Raw genomic sequence first — 17,017 nt, forward strand, 5'->3', positions numbered from 1 at the left:
ACTCTGTCTTCCACGTAAAAATCAATGGCAAAACCGGAGTCCCAATGGATGGAGTCTTTATTATTTCTAATTCTGGTGACAGAACTGTGGGGTTTTTTCATAGGTTAAGCAGCAAACGAATATGACCCTAAAATTTTCAGAAAAGAAGAGTATTATCTATAGTATTTGGGAGAATAAAATATTTTTAATAGCATCAAATATTGCTTTATTTTGCCTTTTATTTTTGTTTTTGGAATAATTATTACCTTATTTTAACCCTCCCAAAATTATAACCCAAATCAGATTCTTTTATTTTGAAAATGCAGCGGCATCTTCTTTCAGTTTCAAAACATTTTTGAATGTTCTATAAAATGAAAGATTCATCTAAACAGTTTTGAGTTTGATCCATCAGCATTTACTGAGAAAAAAAAAAGAAAAAAAAAAAAAAACAAACCCTACACCAAAAAAATCTTGGTCAGCTCTTGTAAAGATGTGCTTTTAAAGATTCCCAGCTGGGCTGGCAGGAGGCATGAAATATTAAATGCTTTAAAAAGGAAATAAGTCTAACTACTTTTCTGTGCACTTATACAAAAAGGCTCTCAATTTTTTGCCTTTCTTACCTTGAAAAACACAGATATAGAATGACAGATTGGAATTACTTACAAGTCAACACTGAAATTCCAGTTCGTCACTATGTAATGCAGTAGGATGCTCTAAAATCACAAATCTTTAACAAGTCAGTATTAGCTGTGAAGTGTTATTAATTCTGAATTCCTGGTGCTTTGCCACTTTAAACTACGTACTAGATGAGATCAGATGAAGGGTTGTTTTTTGTCACTGTTTTCTCATTCTTATAAAGCTATATATAAATATATAGCTTTATGAAAGCTATATATCTATATATCTAAAAAGTCCTGGGTAAAACACTGTAGAAATGGAACACACAAAATATTACAGTAAACAACAGAGACACAGCGTTATGTCTTCTGATAAACGGTGCTCTTACTTAATTGTGCATCCCAAACATGAATGAATGCAAATCAGTTTTCTTCTGTACAATATAAGTTCATCCACTCCAGTGACCTGAACCACAGAAACGATCGTCAATATTTTACCCTGACACCCAGACATCCATTACAGGATCCCGCCCTGACACTCTTCTCCGAAGCAAGGAGCTCAGTTCTCCTGAATCAATTAATCTGTGTTTACTTACGTGCCTCCCCATCTATAGCGGCACTGATTTAGTCAATCCCTTTGGAAATTAAATCTTGATATTAAAACCAGGAACTTCTACACGTGAGCTGGCAGAATTCATCAGTGACATATGGATATTCCCCAGCTACATGGAACAGGAATTTATTCAGCTCAGGTTCATTACTGGAAGTGTTTCCCTAGCACACAGGATGCTTAGCTCTGCTGAGGTATGTGGTGTGCACAGAACATCTCAATAATAAAATGTACTCCTACAAACCACAGTGTTTCAGTTCCTGGCTCTGACCGGGAGCTACACACCTCATGCAGCTCGGTGGGGCTGGTCCACCATCCTCCAAAAGGAATGCTTGCAGCTGACTGGAACAAAAAGCTCAAGACATGCTTACTCGAAAACAACCTCTTCACCCTGTAGTTTGAGTGTAGAAAATCTTGAACTAATTAGAAGTGGCCTAACACAGATATCAAACTATTTTTGTTGCCCCTACGCCGGGCAAAGGTAGGTATAGTCCAAATTAAGGACTCAGCACTCTATTGACTCAAAGAAGGAGCTGGGGGGGGTCAGCAAATCCTCCTGATTTGGTATAACAAGTGCAATGCACTGATTTTGAACACAAAGGGGATGGTCAAGACCAATTTTGCCAAAAAAATCCCCGAGGAGCAGCAACAAATTGCTGAATTTTATGTTAGTGTTTTTATTAAAGGACTTGGCTCCAGGAGACATCAGCCTGAGTAAGAATGAAAACTTTCACTTAAAAGAAGTAAGTTTCTAGCCTCCATGGCTGCAGAGAAAAGCTCCCCAGAGCTCTGAAACCCTCTTGTTTCAGCATGTCACCATCCTATCAATAAAAATTTCTAACATCACAACTTAGCTTAAAAATTATATTTTACTAATTTTTAATATTACACTTTGGGCCAGGGTTTGGGGTTTTTTTTAACCACTCTCTCTTTGGGTGTCTGTGAGTCATATTTTTCATTTCTTTGCCATGAGGACTAAACTTCTGGATTCCATCATCAGTGAAAGTTGGGACCTTGGTACCTATGTCTGGCTGCAGGAGGGACCACACCAAACCCTGCAGGACTTGCAGAAAAACACAAGATCTGCTCAAATTGCCATTGCTCAGGTGGAAGCAAGTGGCAGTTCATAGCCATTCACTGACACAGGTGAGCTCTCCGCTGGCTTTTCTCATTTATTTATTTTAAGAAAGAGGATTAGGTCAAAATTTGTGAAGGGCAAAAAAAAAATTGTGGACTGTTTCTTTAGCTCATCCAACATGTACACTGAGCCAAAATCTGCAAGCACATGCTAAAATCTCACTGCACGTAGAGCCAGATTTCCCTTTAGCTGGAATTTGTATCGTCCTGTTCAAATACACACACAGCACCTTGATTTGACACTACCTAGTTACGACCCCCAACTTCACACTAAAATAACTCATCAGTAGCGCTTCAGAAAGCCAAATATATTGAGCCACTTCAATTATTTTTAATAAAATCTTTGTGGCTTATTTTTGAAAAAAAAAAAAAAAGTAATTTTTGTTCAAGTTTTCCACTCTGGCAAAAGAATCTGAAATATTGCAAGACATTAACAAGCTCCCTGTAATTTTGTGGAGAAATAAGAGACATTGTCGGAGCAGCTCACTTTGTTTAGAAACCCACAGTAAGACCTGGAGGAGCATGTACAGGCACCCAAGTACTGTCTAAGTGGAATTAGCACCAATGTTCAAAGAGGACAGTGATCCAAGAAGCCCTGACCAAGGCAGGTACAGGCAACAGCACCCCAGGCAACATTCGGGTTTCTGCTAAACATTTTCTTGAGCGCCTGTAATCCTGTCCTCTTGAGTGCCGAGAAATTGGGCTGTCCATGTATATACCAACCTCCCACATACAGCCAATGGGGACACATAAATGTGGCAGCTCTAAGTCCTTTAGGGCCTCATTTAAGCCCTAAGGGCTTGATTTGCTACGTTCATTCAGACCCTAACATCCCTAACTGTGCTCAAGGCGCAGCTTTAGGATTTGCCATGGTTTCAGGGATCTCTGCCGTGAGCAATCCCAGCCTTAGACTCAAGCCCTGAGGTTTAACTTCTGCTTTCCAAACTAAGAATTTCTTGAGCTTAACTACAGCAGCTCTGAAAACCTTAGAGCCTCTATGGAAAGGCATGTACACCCCAATGTTTTTATGGGATCTGCTCTGCAGCACACAGAGGAAAGGAGGCCTGCAGCCCTCCCCTGGTTAGAGCATCATTGTAGGGCCTCATCCATCCCAGCCAGGTCACTGCTGAAGATCTCCTTGCTCTTCCTTGCTTCCCTGAGGTGTGGGATGTGTCTAAAGCCTTTCAGAAAGTCAAACCTACACACCATGCCTCATGGCCACCAAGGCTACTGGGAGTCTCTGCTGGCACAGGACCCATCCTTGCTCCGGCAGGGGAAATAAATATATGGGAGCACCCAGCTGAACACCCTGGAAAACAAGCTCCATTCCCAGTTTCTGCCAGGGCTGCTTCCACTTGCTGAACATCCCCATCTGAAACAGGAATTTCCTACAGGGTGAAAGCCCTGGAGCAGCCCGAGCAGATCCGAGCGCTGCAGCAGCCTCTTCTGTCTATAGTGTTAAAGGGTATGGTCCACATAACATCCAACTTTTCCTTCTGCTTGATCATAGGGGAGGTTTTGCTGTGTTAATAAATTTCAGCCCCCTCTCTTCAGCATGAACAGACAAAAAAAAGTCGCTATTGGATATTTCTAATTCCTCAACTTACATTTCTTTATGAATGCTCTACTCTGTCTGCAGCAGGCTGAAAAACACTGCTGCTGAAAATCCTCCTGGCAAACAATACAGGATCAAAAAGAAAAAAAGAATTGTGTGTGACTTGTTCAAAAAATGAGTGGTAAGGCTAAACAACAGCTTAGGAAATTATGCAAAGAGTAAGTACACATTCAAAACAACCCCCTATAAGCAATGCCCGGAATACTCCATATAACGGGCTTTAAGTGGGATATAATAAACTGTTGTGCTATCCAATTGCCATGATATAAGCTCACCAAAAAAAAAAAGCAAGTAAGGTAAACCTTAACATTCTTTTCAACCCAACACGCTCATAGAAAATAAATCTTAAGTGGCAATCATTTTAAACTATATACCAAAACCAAAAGAAAAATAAACTCCAAACTTTAAATACATCATAGAAGGCCTGAGATGTTTTTTGCGGTAGGTCTATAACTGATTACTACCTAACATTATGAGGACCACACTCCTCATCGATAAAGAATACACGCTAGAACCAAACCCAGCCTGCCCTTTGTTCACACCACACAAACACAGCACTCCTCTCCGGGATGCGATGCTTACCAGCTTCCAAGCAGGACTAAACGGCTCCTTCAATAGCCTCCACATAAAAAAAAAAAAAAAAAAAGCCTTCCTTTTGCAGCTGTGTGGGCTAGGAGAGAAAACTGAGCTATGTTTTCTTCAAGCAGCGACAGTAAAAGGCTGCTCGGTGCAGCCAGCAGTAACCACCACCAATCCCGCTCAGCTCAGCTGTTTGACAGAACCGAAACGCAGAGTGCCCATGTGTCCTGCGAAGGCAGAAAACATTTCCTTGCTAATTAGCATCGGAGCCTCCTACCTGGGGAGGCACTAAACTGCACTGATCATGAAAAATTAAACATCACCAATTGAAACAGAAGCATTTGCTCTCAGTGTCAGGCTTTGGCACCCATAACAGCAGACGAGAGACTCGGTATCAAACGGTGATCGCAAGAAACGATGAAGGCAAAGTAGTCACAAACCCCAGCTTAGCACGCAGAGTATTACACTGGTGACAAGTCAAGGATTTTGTTCTCAGATCTGTTTGTTAGAAGCAGTTTTGTGCATTCAGCAAGGAAATCAGAAGGGAATAGCAATTACAGAGAGCTGCCGCAGCTGAGCTCCTCAGACCATCACGCCAGTGCACCCCATTTCCCAGCAGGATGCTCCTATTGGGAAAACCTGATATCTGCTTGACATTACTGTTCTTCCCACAGCAGTTCAAGCTGTTGGACGCTTCTGAGCAAAACTGTAATGATTCGATAGAGAAATGTTCCACCCGTAGAGGGACAAGACGTTACCTCACCAGAGCCAGCAGCTTCAGTGGATTTATTGCATATTATCCCACAGCGGTTATTTTTCCTCCCAGTTTTAATTTTGTAGCACATAGTGGTTCCTTGATACACGCATAATTTGCATAACCAAGCACAGACTCATTTTGAAGCACACGTACAACAGCATCCAAATGTCACGCTGTAAAGCTCAACGGGGCTGGGAATGGCACATGAGGTTTCGGTCTTGCTATTAAATCTTAATACTTCCTGAAGGCTGTGTAGTCTTAATTTTATCCCGTGGTTTTGCCACAGCACTGCACATTCTGTCATTTCAGTACAAATCAAACGAAAACCTGCACAGACTTATCTGATCTGTTCCTCTATCAAAGTTTCTGAATCCTGTTTTTTCTGGAAACCTAGGAGGAGGAGATAAGGTGCAGTACAGAGAAGCAAAAGATTAAAACACATTGCTGTGGTTTTGTGTTGTTACAAAAAGTGAAACACTGGGGAAGAAGATCGAGTAAAACGCTTGCTGTTCTCCCAAAGACACAGAATGATGGCTCTTGGCAACCAACCCACATATTTCAGCTTGCTTCTTCACAGCCCCTCAAAATGCACTGTCTTTTTTTCCAGTTCCCTTGTTATTATTTAATTTCCCTGCAGAAATATAGTAGGACACCACTGCATCCTTTGTCTGCATAGATGGCATTTTAAAAAAATCATTTTAAGAGAACACACTGTCCCATTTTTATCTTAGAATCATAGAATGGTTTGGGTTGGAAGGGACCTTGAAGATCATCCAGTTTCAACCCCCCTGCCATGGCCAGGGACACCTCCCACTAGACCAGGTTGCTCAAAGCCCCATCCAGCCTGGCCTTGAACACCTCCAGGGATGGGGCATCCGTAACTTCCCTGGGCAACCTGTTCCAGTGCCTCACCATCCTCACAGTAAAGAATTTCTTCCTAATATCTAATCTAAATCTACCTTCTTTCAGTTTAAAACTGTTACCCTTGTCCTACCGCTACAGTCCCTGATCAAGAGTCCCTCCCCAGCTCTCCTGTAAGCCCCCTTTAGGCACTGGAAGGCTGCCATAAGGTCTCCCCAGAGCCTTCTCTTCTCCAGGCTGAACAACCCCAACCCTCTCAGCCTGCCTTCAGAGGAGAGGTGCTCCAGCCCTCTGATCATCTTCGTGGCCCTCCTCTGGGCTACCTCCAACAGGTCCATGTCCTTCTTATGTTCGGGGCCCCAGAGCTGGACACAGTACTCAGGTACTCAGAGCTGGATGCAGGTGGGGGCTCAAGAGAGCAAAGTAGAGGGGGAGAATCCCCTCCCTCCACCTGCTGGCCACCCTTCATTTGATGCAGCCCAGGATGCGACTGGATTTCTGGGCTGCGAGCGCACATTTATCCCATCTTACAGTGGAAAGCAGGTTAACAATGCTGCTTTGTTATATCAGCCTGTAACTCCACACCAAGTTCTGTAGTTAAAAGTACCAAACAAGCACTCGATGAGGGTATTGCAGCTCTCATTTAAAAACACTACACATGCAAAATTGGGGATATAGCTTCTGGATTATGTTGGCTTTTTCTGTAGCTCTTAGTTTATGATTGCAATCCGCCCTACTGTCTGCATGCTTTCTTGTATCCACAGCTTCTGTGATGGTCTTAAATTTTCCTTGTGCTTTTTTTTTTTCCTTTTTAATTATTCAGTGTTGGAATTAATAAACAGCTTAGAAAATGAAAATGTCACAGCTTAGTGCAGAATGCATCAATTAATGAAGAAGTAGGATGCAGGACAATTTAAAGGTACATTTCCCAGTGGCAGGAGAGCTGATCCTCTTCCAGATGGAAACCAAAGCAAAAATATCCCATTGACTGCAACGAGAGCCAGCGGGCTTAAAAGATTCTCCTGATTTTACAAATGAAGACAACCTATTTGTCATAAACAGTGACAGAACTTGGAGCTTAAGCATCATTTGAGACCTATAAAGTGCACAATATGCCCAAACGGATTAAATTTACTTTAAAAAAGCCATTTGCAGATCTCACAAAAAACATTATAACAGTTTGATCCAAATATGTATGTGATCAAAACTACAAAAACTTGCTAATCTCACACCTGCGTTCCACCTGTCCTATAATGAAATATCTTGGGGAAGGAAACAGGTCAGAGGAATTAATTTATAGATTTTTTTTTTTTTAACTCTTTGAAGTACTTGGTCTGGGCATAATCAGAGAGGTGTATGGGCTCTTTGGAGATCTAAAGGGTAGTTTGGGCTTTACTTTAGCAACCGAATTTGAGGAAATCGCTGAGATTTGAATGAAGCAAGATAGTCCTATGAACTGGCCTCTACCATAGTTTCTCTCCCCACATGCAAGAATGCAGTAATAATGCTCACAGAAGCATCCACGGGGCTCTGAAAAAACTAGCACAATCCAACAAATCCTGATAGGCCCTTCCCAGTGGCAGAGAGAAACAAAAGAAGGTAAAAATTGTCACCATGGTCCCTCACAGCCTCTCTGATCTGGATGCAGAGGTGGCCCTCTTTCCTTCTTGCAGTCCTCAAATCTCTTTCCTCTGTGGCTCTCAGCCACCCAGCAGAGAAGAGGGATGGGGGGAGATTTCCAGAAGAGGTGTCCCAGTCCCAGCTCGGGGACATGGACCTGCTGACGGAGGCAAAGCCCAGACAGTGCAAGTCCAAGCCTACATCTGCTTCCTGGGGACATCTCAAGCAATACACGCTCACTATGCATATTAGAAAACCACCATTTCTGAGGGATTAATGGGAAATCATGGATTATATTAACATGAAGAACCTCAGTTCAGCAAAACAGGTATTTCTTAGCAAGTGTATTCCTCTCTGCCTGAATTCTGTGCACTATGCCCAATGTACTCCTACTACTAGAAATTAAAGTCTCTTTCTAGAAATAGGCCAGGCGTTTTAGGCCAAACTGAAAAAAAATATTTTCTCATTGCAACTGCTTATTATGTTTAACCTCTTGAGACATGCATCTCTTACCTTTTTTATCCCAAAATACGCCCTTATTTTCAGGTAGACAGTCAAGTGCTGTAGGCTTTATACAAACGCAGTAAGAAAAGGACACCGCCTCAAAGAGTTTACAGTAGGATGAGATAAACAAAGCGTAAGGAAAATCCAAAGTCACTTGGCAGAAACAGAGCAGTGAAACCCTTCATCCCAGGTCACCAGGCAGGTAAATGACAGAATGAGGGAAGCGGTGACGGCCTCCTGATGCTCAGTTTAGTGCTCTGTTTACTACAGACTCTTCCTTTCTTTCAAGCACCTCATCCTTCTACCATAAAAAAAAAAAAAAAAAAGGAATCTTATGTGGTTGAAGAGAGAGTAGGCTGTATGTTCACTTTAAGAAATGTGGAATTTTGAACACAATGATGCACTAAAACGTAATTCCCCGGGGTGTCTACGCAAACCTATGCTCTTTGCAGCTGGGAAAGGAGGGGGAGAATTCACACACACACATTAGGTATGCGTAAAAGCATTTTTCTGAGACAACAAAACGTATGTCATGTTTTAACTGAGAAAACGCAGATTTGAAGTTAAAGTGGAAATTATTATAATCTGCCCTGACTCTGATCCTAATCAGGGACAGATAAATTAAATACAGAAGTGTTAATCCCTGAAAGCATATAGATATTTGATTAGGCAAATTGTATTGATAGGTAAAAATTAATTCTGACATCAAAACCTATTATTGACTGCTGTCCCTCTGCTTGCCCGGTTTAACCAACATGACCTAAGAGACCCATGTTTCCATGAGGGTGGCTCTGTGCTGGGTGCTGTTCCCCTTTCCTTTTCTGCTGTTTCCTCCCCATCTACCGCAAGGGGACTCTGTGGTGGTACCCTTCTGCTCACACCTCCGCTACACACTGGCCTTTCTTTGAGCTGCAACAACAATCAAAAAGATTTAAAAAAACAAACAAACAAAAAACCCCCAGCATTTTGAAAAACAAAGAATGCAGTTGTCCACATCTTAAAACATGCCAGAAATAACTTGCACTCGGTGCGCTATTCTGAAGAAAATTCAGACCTTGTGAATGGCCACCAGACTCTCCAAGCATCCCAGGCCACGTGGCAAATTTGGCAGCTTCCTCCCTCTTCCCTATGGCACATCCATACTAGGCTTTGGCCATCTAAAAGTTAAACGCTCAGTTTTACGCAGCGATCTTAATTTCTGAGTGGTCTCAGGTCTGTTTAGTGGAGAACTGCAGTCATGCAGGGAGACCAACTCAACCCACTGCCCCAGATACGTAACGTAAACCAGGCTAATACCTGTTTTGCAGAGGTGTACATCCCTCTTCAGCTTCATCCCCCACATGCCATGGTTGCCTGCCTGCTCTGCTTATACTTAATTCCATTTTTATCTCCTTTGACCACCACTGGGGGCTAAGACTGCACACAAGGGTGGGTATAAGATGCAGAATGAGGTGAATCGCTGCAGACGGAGGTCCATGTGGCAACTTGCTGGGGTGACGGGCCAGCCACTGCCCCTCACTGCGCCCTCGGTGCCGACAGGGCTCCCAGGGCACTTGTGCCAGGACGGAAGCAAGGTTTGGCCGCTCCCTTCATAGATGTCTTGAATGACTAGTGCTGTTTGCCAGTGTCTGGCTCAGTCTGGCACAGTCAAGGAGTTAAACTTCTTCCAATATTAAGAGACGCTGCACTGCAGGCTGACAATTTGTACCTTTTTGCTTTCCTAGCACTAGGGTTTACGTATTTTCAGATCATTTTCCACAGATTTGTCTGTTTAAATTTGTCTTATTTGGGCCTTACAGATAGGGAATCTAGCATTTCTAGTTCCCCAGATATAAAATTCTCTCTGTCCTCAGCAGAGCTTGCAACACTTCCCAGTCCAGTACTATCTCCAAATTCATCTTTGTATTCACAGATCATTAGTTACAACCAAACTCAATGCAAATTCCTGTGGGAACCCAATGGACACTATGTCTCAATTTGAAGTACGACCATCTATCATTACCGTTCATGCCATGTTCAGTATGTCTAACATCACTGGGGCCCAAGAAAATTTACTTGGTGTGTTTGACAAGACCAGGAGACTATGAAATATTTCAATACAAGGAAAAAATTAATAACGCTGTACATGTGCAAATGTCACCTTTAAAAAAGACTTCTATATTCTGTGATTTTCCTTTATTGAAACACACATACACATTTCTCACGAGTCTGGTACCTTCAAGATAACTTATAATTATTCTCTCTTAAGAGAGTTTAACAGTGACTTGACTGCAGTCAGGATTTAGTATTATCTAATGGCCTATGGGACGATAATACTTTTAAATCATTGCAATATTTCCCTTCTGAAACTGAAGGTATTTCCAAAATTCCCATGACTGCTAAAGAAGTTTGCAATGATTTAGTAAAGGTGTAAAGAATTCCCTGCCTCAGAGTACCTGTCCTTCATACTTGGAGGTATATGCATCTCCACAACTGCCGCTGACTCTCTCATCAGCGTAGCTGTTTATTCAGCATTTCATTTGTCAGTTATCTGTGCATATAAGGTGATATCATGCTGGGTTTTTTTTCCCCAGCATAAAATCCATACATAAACAAGAAGGAGTGGGAGAGACAAATCTGCTACAACGAAAGGGTCAGAAGGCAACATATTCTGAGGTCTTACTGTACTCATTTCTGGGCTACTCGGGATAAATGTGAATGACCTACATACAGTGTACCCGCATGAACTTATCAATTGGGTTAGAAAGGTTACACCTACAGTGGCCCGGCTCCAACACAGTTCAAGAAGAGCCCTCGCAATCAAAACCTCAGCCTTGCACTTCCATGGTAAAACAGAGCAATTCCTCTTTATAATTCGCAACCGCTCCGGAGCTCATGATTCTCATCTCTGTTGGTATTCACTTCAGTGCTGGAGCCAACGCTTGTTATTCAAGAAAGGAAGGATCTTCGCAGATATGAAATGCAAATGCCAAGCTTCACAATACTTTTTTTTTTTTTTTGGACCAGCATTTACATTTTAATTTGTCTGCTTGGTTAATGAGTGGTTTAACTCCACTATGATAGGAACCCTGAAATCATAGAATTTAGGTTGGAAAGGACCTTGAAGATCATCGAGTTCCAACCCCACTGCCATAGGCAGGGACACCTCCCACTGGACCAGGTTGCCCAAGGCCACGTCCAGCCCGGCCTTAAACACCTCCAGGGATGGGGCCTCAACAACCTCTCTGGGCAACCTGTTCCAGTGCCTTACCACCCTCAGAGTGAAAAATTCTTCCTAATGTTTAATCTGAACCTGCCCTCTTCCAGTTTAAAGCCATTCCCCCTCGTCCTATCACTCCATGCCCTAGTAAAAAGTCCTTCCCCAGCTCTCCTGTAGGCCCCCTTTAGGTACTGGAAGGCCGCAATAAGATCTCCCCGGAGCCTTCTCTTCTCCAGGCTGAACAGCCCCAACTCTTTCAGCCTCTCCTCATAGGGGAGGTGCTCCAATGCTTTCTTCCATCGGTAAGATTAGACTCATGTTTCTTCTGCTGGTGTCTGGTGTTGCACCAAAATAAAAAAAAAAAAACTGATGTTACCGCTACACTTACCGCAAGCATGTAAAACGTCACGCAAAACTAAATACGCTGCAACATAAATCAGGGTGCACACTCACACAACACATGTAACCCCATGAGCAGAATTTGGCCTGATGATTTGGCATAGGATTCAAATAGATGCCCACATTTCTCAAATGGCTGAAATGTGGTTTAATGTTAAAGCGTAACGTCAGTTAGATCCGTACCATCATGACTCTGTAATACATTTTGTCTAGGATGTGCAGCCATAAAAAATACTGCTCCAGTGTCAACTCCCTTTGATTTCAAACCTGCTTTTGTTGTTACCTCTGCTCCTGGGATCCAGCAGGGCTCTACAGAAATGGTAGGTGTGTGACTCCTCAGACCAGAAGACACTTGGAGAATGCAGACACCGAGGGAAATACGTATCCAGCACATAGGGGTATCATGGGTTTTGGCATTGCCCAAAAATCCAGAAAAGCAGTTCAGGAATTTAAGTTTCTGCTTCACCCTCAAATGCCAAAGATGTATCTCCAGTTATTCTCCTGGTGCCCAACACTGGGTTCTGGGGCATGGTACTGCAAGAGGCCAGAAGCTTAGGAATGAGCAAAAATTAGCGCCTAGTTCCAAATAAGGCTTTTTAGCTCTTTACTGGATTTAGCCCTAACTCTCCTAACACTCTCCCGTCAAAGGTGGCTTTTGAAAACGTGACTTCACCACTTTCAAAATCTTAAGACATTACTAAGGTGAGTGAGACTGCTCTAAGGGAGACAATAACTTTACAAGGAAACCACCGGAGCACTGGGGGGATTGTGCTTTACAGACACAGCCTTGTTTTCAGTTAGCAGGGTGCACATCCTTTTGGGGAGAAAAAGTCATTTCGTTTGCAAGAGCGGTCCCAAACAGCCCACGGCCTGCTCCAGCACGGACCCTTCCACAGGATGTCTCCATCTGGCACACAACCATCTCCTGCACCGTCAATGAAGACAGCTCTGCTTCGATGGGGAGCTGGACTAGGTGACTCCAGCACTCCCTCCCAGCCAACATCATGCCATGATCCTAAAAGGAGCTGGGAATGATCTTGTGCCTTCAACCGTTGTGGCAAACAACACCGTCTCGTTCACTACATGGGGAAGAAAGGGAGCTGGAGCCAAGCCTCCTTCAGTGTGTGCATACACACACACACACACACATATATATTCAACACTTACACGCACAACCTGCCACCCCATTGAGCAGGGAGGATGGGGGAAGGGAGCAGTGATCTTCCTATCAGTTCCCAGGATGCAGAAACCTGGGTGGCACACTGTTGCCAGAGAATGATGACGACCTTTTTAATGTATTAAAAATTCAGCCCAAAAGGTGATAAAGGAGATTTTTAGGGGAAAGGAAAGATCAAAATAATAATAGTTTCAAAGCACTGTACTTATTTTAGACATTCTTACAGCATGTTTCCATAGGAACTGGAATGCAAAGGAGCACACTGCAGCAGCGTTCACAAATGTTGTGTGGTTTAGTGGCTTGTAAAGGATTGGTTAAGGCCACCATGACCACTCTCACAGTGCCAGGCACCTGCTGCCTTTGCTGCACAACAGGATCTTAGCTATGATGTTTTGCAAAACCTAGGAAAAGCACCATTTTCCCCTTGTTTCTTTCCTCCCATCCTGCAGCCACAGCTGATTTTGTATCTTCGTGTAGCCTTGGTGCCACGCACTGCCCAGCCAGACCCACCGTGGGGCACGAGGGCACCAGTGTTTAGACCAAGCATTTCACAAACCACGCGAGAACAAGGGAAAGTGCAAACAAAGCGGTGCCGTTTGGGTGCTGGCGAGGTGGCGTGTCCCAGGGAGTAACACACGGGCCTGGCTTTTGCATCCAGCTTTGGCACTCCCCTACTGAGTGACCTTGTGCAAGTCACGCCAGGTGAGATCTGCTCCATCTGTCAGCTGCCAGAAACGCATCTAGTCCAGCTCAGCAGGTAAGCACTTCCCTGGCCAACAGAGACAGCGTGTACCCTGCCAAAGACACCTGCCCCACAGACAGGTCTCTTGACCCCAAAGCACCCACACAGCCACCCCTCTCTACACCCACCTGGTCACATCCATACATTAAGCGCTTTGCCTACGTATCGAGGTGCCACGTGGCTACTGACTATTTTCTCCACTCAAAATTGTCTGATGTAATGTGAGGTCTGTGTTGCAGCTCACCAGAGCAGCATTTAACTGCATGAAGGATGTATTGCACGTCTTGGAGCAAGGCACGGGCATGTGGGTTTTTTTGGTAACCCTCCTGTCTGGGACAGCACTGGAGGACCATATACAATGTGGGGAGCCAGACCTGGTGCGGTGTCACCCTCAAGTCCCCCAGTGTCAACCGCCTCAAGCAAGCTGTCCTCAAAACTAACACGACTTTTATCTCAGAGGGAAATAACTAGTTGCCTCCAGAAGACAAGCAAAGAAACCCATCCTATCTGATCCAGGGGAGCAGGACCTGGGACTGAGCAGGAGAATTAAGATATTTAACTGCGTAGACATCACATACTCAAAGGGAATGAAGCTCCTCCAGGGTGTGATGAACTGTGCACCTCTCCCCTTTGATGTGGCGGGAGCCTGAATGACCAGTTCAACTTTCAGATGGTAAAAATGAGACAAAATGACTCCCACCTCCTGTGCTGTCATTCCTGAACGTGTGCGGTGGTGCACTGGCAGTGCTCCCATTTGTAAAGGGCTTCCTCATCAATTCATGACAAGGGCTGCATAAGAACTAGTTACCTGGACTTATGGATTAAGAGGAAAAATAGAACTTTGTTACTTACGGATTTAAAAACCCCTTAATATACATATATATTGAAACCTGCCTGACTCATCCCAAGTAAAAGGTGGATAATTTCCAACAACCAGAGCAAAAGACACTCTTCCTTGGACCTGCCAGCTTTAACTTCATAGTCCAGGAGGAAACCAAGCCAAAAATCTGAGGGCTCTACTTCTGGCCAGAAGCATCATCATCCAGACCATATCTGGCAGGGCAAAGCAATCTCAGCCCAAATGCTCCATCTGGGTAGGAGCCAACTACAAATAATTTTATACTGCTGTGGAAGTGCTAAAACCTATTAATATTTTTAAGTTAAATTTTGTAAATCAATAGTTGCCTACAGCATAGTGGTTATTCTACCAACACTGAAAGAAACAATATATTAATTTAGATACTCCACCCACTGCAATGTTTCTTGCTCATCAAAACAACTTCCGCTGTAGGTATTGCCATAAGAATCCATATGTAAATTACAGATTTGACAAACAGAAATATTGATATAGGATGTCTGAATCTGAGTCTTATTTCAAATGTTACACTGACAGTTTAGTCAGTGGAAGGATAGAAAAAAATATCTGGGGAGCCCTGACAGCCTCACATTGAAATATCATTTGGTTATTAAAAAAAATAAAAAACAAATTCTGTCTTTAGAACCTGATTATTTAAAAGAAAATTCTGATTAGTTGATCTCTTTTCCCACCTCTCCGATAAACTAATTGTGGGGAAGGTGCTTTGAAACTGTATCCCATTACATCTGCACCTTGTATTTTAAGGATCAGAAGCCGTATGTTAAAGATACACACGTTATGTATGCTTCGGTGCCTCTGAGGTCATACACTGAAGTGGCAGAAGACGTGCTTTCATTCTGGTTTTCCAATCTGAGTGAAATTTACTGGCTCAAACCAGTGCTGTAACAGAGACCCAAAAGCAGGACATAAGTTTTGCACGTCTGCGTGCGTTTGCACGACTCCCGATACAAACACTGAGATTCCCGGCTGGGAACAAAGTCACAAACCCGGGTGAGCTGCACTAAACACAGAGCGCAGTCTACTCCACAGCCCAAACCAAACCAAACAACACATGTAGCATACAGAGAGCACATAGTATATAGATGCTAGGATTTTTAACACTGTTATTTTTTACATTGAATAACTCGGTCTATAATAAAGAAGAGCAAGAGCAGAGTCCTGCCTCGGACAAGCCGGCTGCCGTGAACTCACCCGAGCACTCAGCTTTCTGTTCCGGGTCCCCTTGCAAGCAAATCAGATCCAGGTCTTCTCTCTCGCATCCAAACTTTGGCTGTCGTTACCTGAGACCGCATCTCACGCTGGGAAACCATCGCTTTCAAAGAGAGCGCTGACGCACGGGGCAGCGAGCAAGGGCCAGTCTGCAGGACTTCCCTAGGGGCTAAGAACGAGCAGGGATCTGCCGACCCGGCCGCCCGTTCCTGAAAGCATTTCTCCAGCTTAGCTTTGCCACCGTAAATTCTTGATGCAGAGAAACAATTAAAAAAAAGCAATCCAGTCATTTATCCTCCAGGCTGGAGAGAAAGAAGGAGGCTGCCACAGCAGTGCCTGTTTTGAATGCTTGGCAGGTACACAGGCACAAGGGGGATGATGCTATAGATAAGCGCAGACAGAAATAGCTAGAAGGATGAGCTGGCTCAGGGTGATGGTGGTGAAAGGTAGCAACCTCCCTTCTCCCGTGATTTCACCAAAACCAGCAGCTGACCCACGGACTCACCCAGCATGCTGGCAGGAGAAGGTTCCCCCCCCCCGAGCTCCGAACCTCACGCTGGAAACATCCTTCTCGCACAGATCTCCGTCTCTGGAAGGCGCTTTGAGGGCTGCATCTTCTCAGCCTACTTCTGACTCAGAGCATAAAACCTGCTCGCTCGCTGCCTGTCGTGGGTTTTGGTGCTGTTCCCAGAATCCTGCCAGGAAGCCGCTTGCTCGCAGATTCCCCTGCACCAGCTGGGAAATCCAGCAATTATGGCTCAGAAAATACTGCCGAAGCACCGACCTGGAGTATCGGGGCAGCCACCTCGCCTCTCCCCCACCAGCAGCCTCACGCAGTTCTCCCCACTGCTCTTACCAGCCCCCAAGGAGACAAGCACAGAGCTGTCACCTGTCACTCATGCAACTTAGCTGCAAAAATTAATAGCTAAATGTAAGGGCTTTGCCCAGCTGCCACCAGTTAATAGTCCTTCGTTTCCCCCTCCCCCTCTGTAGGGCCACGAAGTCTAATTTTCTTCTAAAATTGGAAAACAGTCTCACCTGACTGTACCTGCCCTGGGAAACAAGGAGGATTAAAAATCCTGCTTTTTAAAGCTGCTTGAGCAGGAACGATTAGCCAGCGCCTCCGCTACTCTGT

The sequence above is a fragment of the Vanellus vanellus genome, assembly GCF_965231255.1.
Source record: "Vanellus vanellus genome assembly, chromosome: 1".
NCBI classification, from domain to species: Eukaryota; Metazoa; Chordata; class Aves; order Charadriiformes; family Charadriidae; genus Vanellus; species Vanellus vanellus.